The sequence below is a fragment of the Macaca thibetana genome, chromosome 8, assembly GCF_024542745.1.
Source record: "Macaca thibetana thibetana isolate TM-01 chromosome 8, ASM2454274v1, whole genome shotgun sequence".
Taxonomy (NCBI): Eukaryota; Metazoa; Chordata; class Mammalia; order Primates; family Cercopithecidae; genus Macaca; species Macaca thibetana.
In genome coordinates, this window is record NC_065585.1 from 41,984,396 (window position 1) to 41,996,228 (window position 11,833).

The 11,833-nt window shown below is 44.7% G+C and overlaps 2 protein-coding genes across 39 annotated transcripts in view; both read right to left on the reverse strand.

The window, feature by feature from the left end:
- CTHRC1 (collagen triple helix repeat containing 1) overlaps positions 1-11,833 on the reverse strand; it is a 403,863-nt gene that overhangs the window by 224,417 nt on the left and 167,613 nt on the right. The gene's annotated exons all lie outside the window — the stretch shown is intronic.
- Positions 1-11,833, reverse strand: part of BAALC (BAALC binder of MAP3K1 and KLF4) — a 1,274,875-nt gene that overhangs the window by 69,259 nt on the left and 1,193,783 nt on the right. The gene's annotated exons all lie outside the window — the stretch shown is intronic.

The window sequence follows — 11,833 nt, forward strand, 5'->3', positions numbered from 1 at the left end:
CCTGAATCATTCCTCTTAGGAAGGGTGCACAGGAGATCTCTGCTTCCATTGTAACCGCTGCCATGCCCTGTTGTTATGGCGACCGGTTTCCCAAACTGCCCTGCTATTTTCTGCAAGCCTTTCCAGTTTTCTTTTTTTTTTTTTTTTTTTTTTTTTTAGACGGAGTCTCGCTCTGTCGCCCAGGCTGGAGTGCAGTGGCCGGATCTCAGCTCACTGCAAGCTCCGCCTCCCGGGTTCCCGCCATTCTCCTGCCTCAGCCTCCCGAGTAGCTGGGAGTTTACAGGCGCCGCCACCTCGCCCGGCTAATTTTTTGTGTTTTTAGTAGAGACGGGGTTTCGCCGTGTTAGCCAGGATGGTCTCGATCTCGTGACCTTGTGATCCGCCCGTCTCGGCCTCCCAAAGTGCTGGGATTACAGGCTTGAGCCACCGCGCCCGGCCTCCTTTCCAGTTTCTTAATGCCCTAAAGTCCACAAACCCTAGAGACAGCAGCACGGTGGGTCTTCCACAGAAAACACTGTCATCTCTTTAAATTTGCCAGTTGGCTGTGAGCTGCTTCTCCAACAGAAGCTCCCAGCCTAAGCAGCAGTGTGACCCTGCACAGCAGACTTCCACAAATGTTCTCACTAACTGGAAATTGGTTCAGTGGAATATTAGCTGGCACATCAATTTCTGGTTGGCATTAATCTTGCAGGAAAATGAGGCAGAAGGCAAGGGAATGTCCACCGTGCATTTCATGTACATTGCACAGTCTGAAGTTAAAAGACCATTCTAAAAGATGTAAGTTTAAGATATTGCAGCATTATTTTTAAAATTATTTCAATATTAGCACATGTAGTTTTTCCAGAAAATGTTTACCTTATGAACTTACTTGAAACATGAAACTATTAAAAACAGTATATTATTATTGTTGTTATGGCAAAATTGTAATACTAGCAATCTTGTCACCTTGGTTTCTGGCAGAACTTCTCTCCCTCCTCACTTACTTAATTCCTTTTCCCCTTCCCTCTTGTTCCTGCAAATCTTCTCTCCTCTCTGACCACAGCTTTAGGATAAAAGATGTGACCACTTTGCTGGCAGCCTGCCCAGTATCTGTTCTACCATTTTTCCTTTGCCAAGAGGACCCTGATACTTTTAGGGTAGCTTGAAAGTTCCCTGTGTAGAAGGAAATGACCTCACACAATATCACGTCCCCTTGCTGGGGAAGCCCACATCCAATGCCTGGTCAATACAGGGTAAAAAACTAAAAGTGTTGAGTTCCTAGACGCCGTGCAGCCCAGAACACCTACGTCATACAGTTCTGACCAATGAGACCCAAGCAAAGTTTACTGGATTCTAGGAAAACTATCATTTTACAGATAAGGAACAGATCAGGCAGAATGCCCCTTTCTGCCCTTCTCATTCTTCCCATTTGAAATAAGATGGTGCAGCATCTTGAAGCCATGAGGATGAAATCCATACACTAAGGATGGCAGAACAATAAACCCAAAGGAGCCCAGCTCCTCAACAATGTCTGTGACTGGGTGTGCCCGCTGACTTCCAGACCTCTGTGCAGAGCTTCCATGGGCTAAATCCCATTCCTGGAGTTGGTTTCTGCTCAGGCAGCCAGATGCACTCCCTAACTGGTCCAACAGGTGAGGAGGGTTCCCTTCGTTCAGCAAACATCCACCGAGGGCCTGCTCTGTGCTGGGTACTGCACTAAGCCCTTGGACTGTAACAGTGGATGAGTCTGTCAGACCCTTGACCTCACGGAGCAAGAGAGTCAAAAACTAAACAGTAAATGAACAAGACCATGACAGGCTGTGGTGTTAGGAAGGAAATGGCCAGCCGGCCACTGGGGAAGGCTGGTCTCTCTGAGGAGGTGACATCTGAACTGAGAACCAAAGGGTGAAGAGGAGTTAACCACACAGAGGGGGGCGGGTGTGGGGAGGAAGCACATTCCAGCAAGTGTGAAGGCCTGTGACAGGAAGGGGCTCCATGTATTCAGAGAACAGAGGGGAATCAAGCGTGGCCGGAACATGCTGAGCAAAAGACAGAGCAGAGTAAACAATGAAATCATGCTGGAAAAGCAGCAGGGACCTCGTCATGCAGGCCCCTGGAGGCCAAGGAAGGGACTGGGATTTTATTCTACACATAGTAGAACAGGAAGCTATCAGAAGGCATTAAACAAGAGAGTGACAGGACCTGACATGTTTTTAAAAGATCGTTCCGCCTAAGACATGAAGAATGAATTGTCAAGGGTATGAATGGAAGCAGGCTATGGCAGATGTTCAAGTGGAAGACAGATGTGGCTTGGCTTGGGGAGGGACTGTGGAGATGCAGAGTAGACCTTCATACAAATGGAGCTGCCTGTGAGCTTCCTGTATATGATTACAACAAGGAGTAACCTTGTCAGTGAACTTAGAATTCAAATGGACGGACTAAGAGGAAAGGATGGCTAAAGATGTTTAGAAACCCTCAGATGGCAAGAAGGATGTATGCTGGGTCACTGGAAGGAAAAATGGGAGAATTCACAGAAAGTCTGTGATTTTTTTTGATATTCAGAGAGAAAGTATAGGATAGCATCGGGGGCTACTGTATGGGGTCTGTTACTGCATATTAATGAGGAATGAATAGAATTGCTGAGAGGTGGTGAGATCATCGTTCTAGAGCATGAATTGCTCATAGGGGCAATCACAACATTCGTGACTTTTTCCAGAAATGCTGGGCAGCTCCAAAACAAGTGTGTAAGGAACAGAGGGGAAAGGTGACCCAAGGTTTGAGATTGGCATGACAAGCCTGGTGCAAGCTTGAGGATGTGAGGGGATCCTGGCTGCTAGAATGCACAACACTGAAACACTAGGCCCTTCATACTTGTGAATGCATTAATTCTTCAATAAGTCCCATCCTACTATGTGGAAACTGAAACCCAGAGAGGCTAAGAAACTTGCTCAGGGTCACACAGCTGATAAATGCCTGTTGTTAAAATCAAATTCCTAGGCCATGCGAGGTGGCTCACGCCTTGAATCCCAGCATTTTGGGAGGCCGAAGCAGGCGGATCACCAAGTCAGGAGATTAAGACCATCCTGGCTAGCACTGTGAAACCCGTCTCTACTAAAAATACAAAAAATTAACCGGGTACGGTGGCATGTGCCTGTAGTCCCAGCTACTCGGGAGGCTGAGGGAGGAGAATCGCTTGAACTCGGGAGGTGGAGGTTGCAGTGAGCTAAGATCAAGCCACTGCACTCCAGCCTGGGCAACAGAGCGAGACTCCATCTCAAAAAAAAAAAAAAAAATCAAATTCCTTAACAACTGAACTATTATATTATTCCAAACAAAGTAACAGGGAGAGTGATGGATGAAGAGATCAGGTCGAGGTCCAGGGACCTGAGGTCATGATGCTCGCAAAAAGCTGGCTCACTAGTTGGGGAGGAAGTGTACGAAATTGTAAACAGAGACCAGATCTAGCCAGGTGATGCTGTGGGTGTGGCTGCATCAGAATTCAGGATAATGGCTTAGAGAAGAAGGTCAAGAATCCCTGGGTTGGATTTCCAGGCCAAACGGCATCAGCTTTGCCTAACTGCCCACTAAAATGCCCATGAAGACATAGAAAAAGACCAAAACTCACAACATCACCACAAGTGAAGACTGGTAGACAACCTAATCCCAGAATCTAGGAGAAGTTGGCATCATTTGTAAAGCAGATTGTGTTAGATTAAGAAAAACCTACCCAGGCTTTTGGCTTTGCTTTATTACACAGAAGCCACATGGTGAGATGTAGGCAGACATTAGGTACCTATCCCATCTGATGCAAAGACCTGGAGCTGGAAGCGCATGGAGTGGTACCAGCCACAGCTCTGGGCAGCCAACCTGTCTGACCTCATGGGCATTTGAGACTCAGAAAGCTGGTCCCTGCACACACACACACAGACACACCCAGCCATACACACACACACACACACACAGAGCCATGTTTCTATATACATGATATGGTTTGACTGTGTCCCCACCCAAATCTCATCTTGAATTGTAGCTCCCACAATTCCCACATGTTGTGGAAGAGACCTGGTGGGAGGTAATTGAATCGTGGGGGTGGGTCTTTTCCATGCTGTTCTCAAGATAGTGAATAAGTCTCATGAGATCTGATGGTTTTATAAAGGGGAATTTCCCTTCACAAGCTCTCTTCTCTTGTCTGCCGCCATGTGAGATGTGCCTTTCACCTTCCACCATGATTGTGAGGCCTCCCCAGCCACATGGAACTGTGAGTCCATTAAACCTCTTTTTCCTTATAAATTACCCAGTCTCAGGTATGTCTTTATCAGCAACATGAAAACGGACTAATACAACCTATAAAAAGACTAACTCCCAGAAAACAGCTAGGAACAACATAGAACAGCATACTCAGCCTGAGCCTATTGTGGGGGCATGAGGGGGAGGTAAGAGGGAAACATGGAGGAATTACGTACAGTAGAGTCACATGTACATTTCCCTGGTATGTAATTTGCCTGAATTCAAGTATATTTGCTCAGTATTGAAAGAAAAAAAGAAAAATCCCTTTACTTCTTTATGACCTTGCCCCCTTTCTCTTCCTCCATTCAAACTAGACTTGGGCTCCCACTACCTCCATATGGTTTCCTAAATATAGAAATGAACAAAAAATATTTTTTCTTGGTTTTTGAGCTTCCAAGCAGTTTGAGGAATTTTTCCCATCCCCTCATCCCGAACTTTAAACATCACCTTCACGTAAGATGTAAATACAGCATCATCTTCATGGGACCTGACAGATGAAACCTCAATGCTGAGAGAGGCATTATTTTCCTCTGCAAGCTTTTTCTATACTTTCTAAATGTTTAATTAGGAGCATGCATTGCATTTGAAACTAGAAAAAAATATGTGATTCTGCCTAAAGGCTGTTCCGGTTTAATGGGCCTATCAGGTGACTGGGATGCAGGTGATACCTGGGGCACCTCCTGCAACCCTTTCTATGGAGATGGAGACTGGAGCAGCACGAGCACTCAGCACAGGAAGAGGAGAGTGTAAGCACTGCAGAGCTGCGGGACTCAGCCATATAAATGCTGGCAGGAGGCTCCCACATTAAATGGTTAATATTTTCAGAAAAACCCAAGGCAGATGGGGTGGGGGAGGGTACTACATTCATGCTTAGCAGCACAGCACAATGTACCCTGCCCTGGATTCAGAAACAAGAGACCTGAATTCTGATCCCAGCTCTCCCACTTCCAAGCTGGTGGCCTGGCTCAATCTCTTCATCTCATTGAATCCAAGCTCCTCCTCTGGCAAGTGACGAGAGCAATGGTTTATGAGGTTATTTCGGAGGGTGATACAAACTAATGTCAAAAAGAAAAATTCTCACATATAGTAAATGCAAATAGTAGATTCAAATAAATGCTATTTGAATCTAAACAGCCAGGAAACAAGTCGAATCTCAGAAAAAAGTGTGAGTAAGTAACAGTGGAAATCCATCGACTTATTATTTCCAAATGTTCACAGTGTTAGTGCTCATAAACACACTTGCATTGGTTTGCTAGTGCTGCCATAACAAAGTGCCACAAACTGCACGGCTTAAACAACGGAAACCTGCTGTTTCCCAGTTCTGGAGGCCAGAAGTCTCCAGGACCAAGGTATCAGCAGGCCAGTTACAAAAAAAAAAAAAAAGAAAGAAAGGCAGAAAGAATGAATGAGACCTACTATTTGACAGCACAATAAGGTGACTATAATCAATAATAACTTAATTGTACATTTTAAAATAACAAAGTGTAACTGGATTGTTTGTAACTCAAAAGACAAATGCTTGAGGGGATGGACACCCCATTCTCCATGAGGTGCTTATTTCACACTGCATGCCTGTATCAGAACATCTCATGTGCTCCATACGTACGTACACCTACTATGTACCCACAGAAATTACAAATGAAAAAACATATCAGCAGAGTTGGTTTCTTCTGGAGGCCCTGAGGGAGAATCTGTCCCCTGCTTCTCTCTGAGCTTCCAGTGGTTTTCAGCAGACTTTGGTGCTCCTTGGCTGGTGGCAGCATCACCAGTCTCTGCCTTCATCTCCACATGGAGTTCTCCCTGTGTGTCTGTCTCTGTCTCCAGATTTCCCCTTTTCATAAGGACACCAGTCATTCTGGATTAGGGCCCACCTTAATGAACTCATTTCAACTTGATTACCTCTTTAAAGATTCTCTTTCCAAATAAGGTCACATTCTGAGGTACTGGGGTAGAGAGGAGTTAGGGCTTCAACCAGTGAATTGGGGGAGACACAAATCAGCCCATAACAACATTCTAAAAGAACAACATTCTCAAGAGAGATGGCTGTGGTTGGGCATGAGACAGAATGGGAGTCAGGTGTGTGAGGAAGCAAGCGTTCGTTAGCCAAGCTAGCTGGAGCTATATCACAATTGGGCTCAGCGTAAACCCCTCAAGTCTGCTCTGCAGAGGAGAGTAAATGTGGCATATAGACTGGCCAGAGAGGCTCTGAAGGAGTCTTCACAGGGATAGGATTTTGCAGCAGAGGCCAAAAGTCTGCTGAGAGTGTCTCAAGGCTGTGGGCCTGACATGGGAGGGCTCCTGGGATGAATGGCCCAGCATCATTGTCTAAGAACAGATTCAGACACCCAACTTCACAAGGGCAGAATGGCCTTATCAGCAAGAAGATGTTGTGGATCACAGGTGCACAGATCCCAGGGTGAAGGTGGGACCTCCAGAGTCCAAACCTGAGGGATTGCTGAGTGCAGGATGAGCCAGGAAAAGACCCCTTGCTGACTCAAAGAAGAAGGCCCTTCCCACCAGGGTCTATAAATCGAAGGAAAAAAAAATCAAATCAAATAGTAGGTCTTACTCATTCTTTCTACATATTCTGGAGGAAATTCTGGAATGCCCTTAGGATGCTACTACACCCTGCAGTGGAGTCACCTTAAATTCATCTTTGGTTAGGGTTGGAATTGTTTTATCTAACGTCCAACAAAGGCAAGGTTCAGTGGACTGATATCTAAGACAAAAGCATCTAAGATGAGACTCAGGAAAGAGGTTATAAGAATGACAGACTAAGCTTCATTTGCACAGCCAGATCATTCATTCATTTATTCATTTTCACAGTCATTCGACAAGTGTGTGGAAGATGCCAGGCATGCAAATGTCAGTCATGTGGTCCCCAACCTGGAAGAGCTCACAGACTAACTAGAAAGACAGAGGAATACCCAAGCCCTGGCAATGCAGTGTGACACGTACCATCACTAGACTCTCAAAGTGTCTGGAGAGCCAATGGCACAACATGATACTCTGCCCAGGAGACAAGGGCCATGGGAAGATGAGGCTTCCTAAATCTTTACAAACTGCCTAGGTTTGTCACCACCTGTCTCTTGCAGTGATTTTAAGAAACAACTTATAACAAAGAGACTTGTGTTTGGCAAAAGGGGTATAAGGAAGGTGGGGATGTTTTCTTACTATGCAGCCCATCAGACAGACAACAAAAAGTTAAGCAGAGGAACTGATAAGGAAAGAGAACACCATCTCTGGGGTCTATAAGAAGAAATTGACAAACAGAAGTTTTAGATTTACTCATTTATGAGAAATTACTCAGGGTCCTAATGTAACCAGAACAGCGTTAGGCACAGGGATAGGACTGTGCGTGAAATGACCCCTTATCTAACCCAACAGACCCCTTGCCTTACCAAACCTAACAGTCATCCTCGAGGGGAGCAGACTAATTATTATTATTAGTCACTAATTATTCAAAGATAGAACTACAAGTGGTAACAGGTAAGTGGAGGCAGCTGGGGTGTGGGTGGAGGGGGGTTTATCCACCAGGAAGCCCAGGCTGTCCTCTCCACAGGTGCTCTCACTCTCGGGGATGCAGTCAGGCCAGCTGGGCTGCCCTCCTGTTCCTCTCCAGGGTGGGAGGGTTGGCTGGGACAGTCCCCTTCCTCTGCTGGGCTCCTGCAGGGCTCTGTATACACACTGACCCCTCTCCAGGCAGAACAAACTGCTTAGTTCCTGAATGCCTCTAATGCTTTTCTCCATGCCCTTCTAGTATGGACCATGGACCATGCTGACCTGAAGGGTGTCCAGTTTTATGTCTGTCTTCCCTATAGTAGTAACTTCTTCAGGTCATCTTTGCGCAAATGTCTATTCAGTGAACAAAAGAGCTAAAAAAGACATGTCTTTTATCATATTCTATCAACACAGGGAAACAAAGACCTAGAATATTGTCTTCATAGCTCTATCAAAATGAATCAAGGTCAGCAAATTTAAACACTAAACTGAAACCAATAAGATGAAATTTAACCGAAATAAATGCAAAAATTCCTTATTTGGGGTGCTGAAATCAATCATACCAATTCAGGATTCATACGGAAAGAAATTCATTCATTCAACAAACGTTTATTGAGCGCCACCTATGTTTTAGTCACTGTACCAGGTGCTGGGTACATAGCAGAGAAAGTACAGACAATGTCCTTGATGTCATAAAACTTAAATTTGAGTATAAAGAAAGATCTAAGGGTTTTAACTAATCATAAGCTTAATATGAGTCATCAAGGTAATATGGCAAAAACAACAGCAGGAAAACAAACAAATCCTAACCTGAACAAACCAAGAGAGGTCTGTTCAATGACCATATCATAACACACCTCGTATTGCCCTATGCCGTTCAGCTGACATCAGTAGCTCGGAGTTAGCCATAGGTCCCTTGTATCAAGAGGGACTTTGACAAACCGAGTAGTGTATTTAGAGAATGTGGTCAGGCCTACATGAGGTGTGAGAAGAGATTGAAGGAACTGCATGTATTTGGCCTGGAAGATCAATGGTAAGAGATGTGACAGCCATCTTCAAATATTGAAAGAGCTGTCTGTGCCAGACTTGATCACACAGGTCTGGAGCTCACCGGGTAGAAATTACAAGGAAGCAGGAAGAGTCTCACAAGAGAACTGCTCCACAAAGGTATGGGAAGGCCTCCTTCCTTAGGGAAAAGATATTCCGTCCTTAGAGATGATGCAGAAGAAAATTGTGCTGTCTGAGATCAGAGTAGAATATCAAAAGATCAGACTTGACTTTGAGTTTCGTGAACTGTAAAATCAAGAATTTCATAGCATATCCCTTATTAATCAGGAAGGCAGTATTTAGGAGTAGAGGCTTTGGAATTGGATAGGGCTAGATTCCAGGCTGGTACTGGGAAAAGTTACTTGCGGACTTCAAGCCTCATTTCCTCACTCATAAAAGGAGGGTGGTTATAGTTCCTGCCTCATTCCTGCAGTGAGGATTCAATGGAGAAAATTCAAAGTGCCCAACAAAGCACCAGGCCCCTGGTAAGTCATTAATAAATGATGGGTAATCATAATATTAAATACTCTCCATTTTATTTGACTTTCAGTTTATTTAGGTAAATCATTTTGCTGTCTGTAATTCTGCGAACCTCTATTATACTAAGATAATTATTTAGCAATTTAAAAATGTAAAGTAGAAGTTCTTTAGAAAGTTTTGAAATGTTTTCTCTGCAGAAATTAGAAAAAAAAAAGAGTGCTTAAGGATGCAATTTATGGGGCTTGTGATTACACTGAGGTGAAGCTAGGAAGTTTTTAATGAATGGAATGACTGAGCTAGGTTGGGTCATGGCAACCTCAGAGACTTCCTTTCTCCTTGGAGACCCCCACCAGGCAACAGAATTAAAAATCAATCCAGCAGACTAATTTGATGAGGCTTAATTTATGTCAGTCCAATCTGATTTTCTTCTGTAACAGAGGGACAGACTTTGGTGACACAGGAAAGCAATGGCTATCACATACCATGGCTTCAGCTAGGTCTTAAATTCTAGCCTACTTAACAGTCAAATCTAAAAAATTAATTCAGTTCCGCTGAGTAGTGGAGATGATCTCCAAAAACAGGAACCACAGGCTCAGGATCACTTTTTGCGTAAGAAGAAGATGCAAGAAACCCTCTTCTTTGTGGAACTGGCAGAAAAACATGCCCCTCCCTATCTGCAGTGAAATTCAGAATTCACTCAACAAATATCTGCTGGACACCTGTCACGGGACACACCCTCAATCTGGATTGGGCTAAGAGAAACACAAGTGAGATTTAAAAGCAGATGTGATTAAATGGGACTTTTCTTGGACAGATGTGTTTGTGGAGTTGAGGTGGTGGGTTCAGGGAGGCTACAGAAAAAATGGAATCTTTGGGTTGGGTCAGGTGTTTGAAGGGAGTAGGGTAAAGTTGGGGAGAACTTTTTAAAGAGAAGTTGAGATCAGAAAGGCCCTTGGGAGAATTTAGGCTACACTGATTCAAGTAGGAAAACCTCAGTAGCAAGGACTGCAAAGAAGAGGCAGAAGGGAATCTAGGATGAGCTGACAGGATGGAAGACAGGTTTACACAGAGCATCCATTCATTCCGAAAACTTTTACAAAGTCCCAGGTGTGCTCAGTACAGAAGATGCAAAGATGAATTAGCTTCACCCCTAACCCTCAAAAGTCCTGAAGTAGCCAGAAGAAAAGGTGGCTTCAGTTTGACACCAAAGGAGAATCACTAAGATCCCAGAAAGGATTCTTGGGAACTGAGGGTAAAGTCTGTGAGTGGTTGAAGGAGTGTTCAACCAGGGATGATTCCCCTGAGAGTCTCATTTGCCTCACTTGGCTGACTTCCAGAGACCTTCTCCAGCTCTAGAACTCTAATAGTGAAGCCATTTTTGTTGATTTTACAATCTGGACTCTCCTGAGTCTAGCTCCTTCATTCATTCCTACCCACCTCTCCCATCAGAAAACAAATGCTGTAAACAGGAAAAAGTAGCGTTCTGGCCTCCTATCACAACACAGCCACTGGGGGCTACTAGGTGTCCCCCAGCAGCTTGGCGGTAAATTCATGAGTAAAGCGCTGGCAGGGGGTGGGTGAGGCGGGAGTGAGGAGGCAAAGAGGATGAAAGGAATACAGAGTCCTGGCCCATCTCCCAGGGTGGCTGAAACCCAGGAGATCTGTGGCTTTCACAGATGACCCATTCTGACTAAAAAGACCAGCTCCCAGTCTGAAAAACCCGCAGGAGTCAAGCCATTCCCAAAGGCCCTAGGGAATGTCAGTACACCCCCAAGGAAGGCCTTGATTTAATCTTAGTCTTCAGAAATATCCTTCTCCCTTGAGGCTAACAGAAATTCCTAGGGAATTAAAATGACCCTGCCCATACAAGCATCTTGCCAATTTCAGGGTGCTGTCCTGGGGCTGAAGTGGAGCTCCTCCTCTGGAGGATGCAGGCCTTCAGGACCACCTGTCTGGCAGGGCTGGCCCATGTTTGGCAGGGTACCATGAATGAGTGTGTCTGTCCCAGGCCCCACCTGTTGCAGGGACCAGATCTCATGATGGATGGGATGTGAATTAGTATAGCAGAGTAATAAATCAAGGAGTGTCAGGAAAGTTGTGAGGAACATGTATGTACATGAGCCATCCCATAATAACTTTCATACCCATACACATGCATATACGCACAGAGACACACACATACCCCATATACTCCCAGTCACCATGGTAACCATTTCTTAAAGCGGTACTTAACGGGGTTTTGATTGTTTATTATATTTTTTTCATGCTAGATCTTTTCACCCTTATTTCTTTGGAGTACATCTCTGGCCTTTGACTCTCTGCTGAGAAGTACCACACCTCCTTGGGAAACTCTGTCACATCTAACATTTACCAGGTCCATCTAGAAGGCTCATATCTATGCTCATGCTGACACTGAATTCAGCCAACACACCATTTGGTAACTTGCTAAAAGCATAGGCAATACAAAATAACCATTATGATTGCCACTGTGAGTCAGAAAACCTAGAGACAAATATAGTGTGTATTGTATTGTATAGCT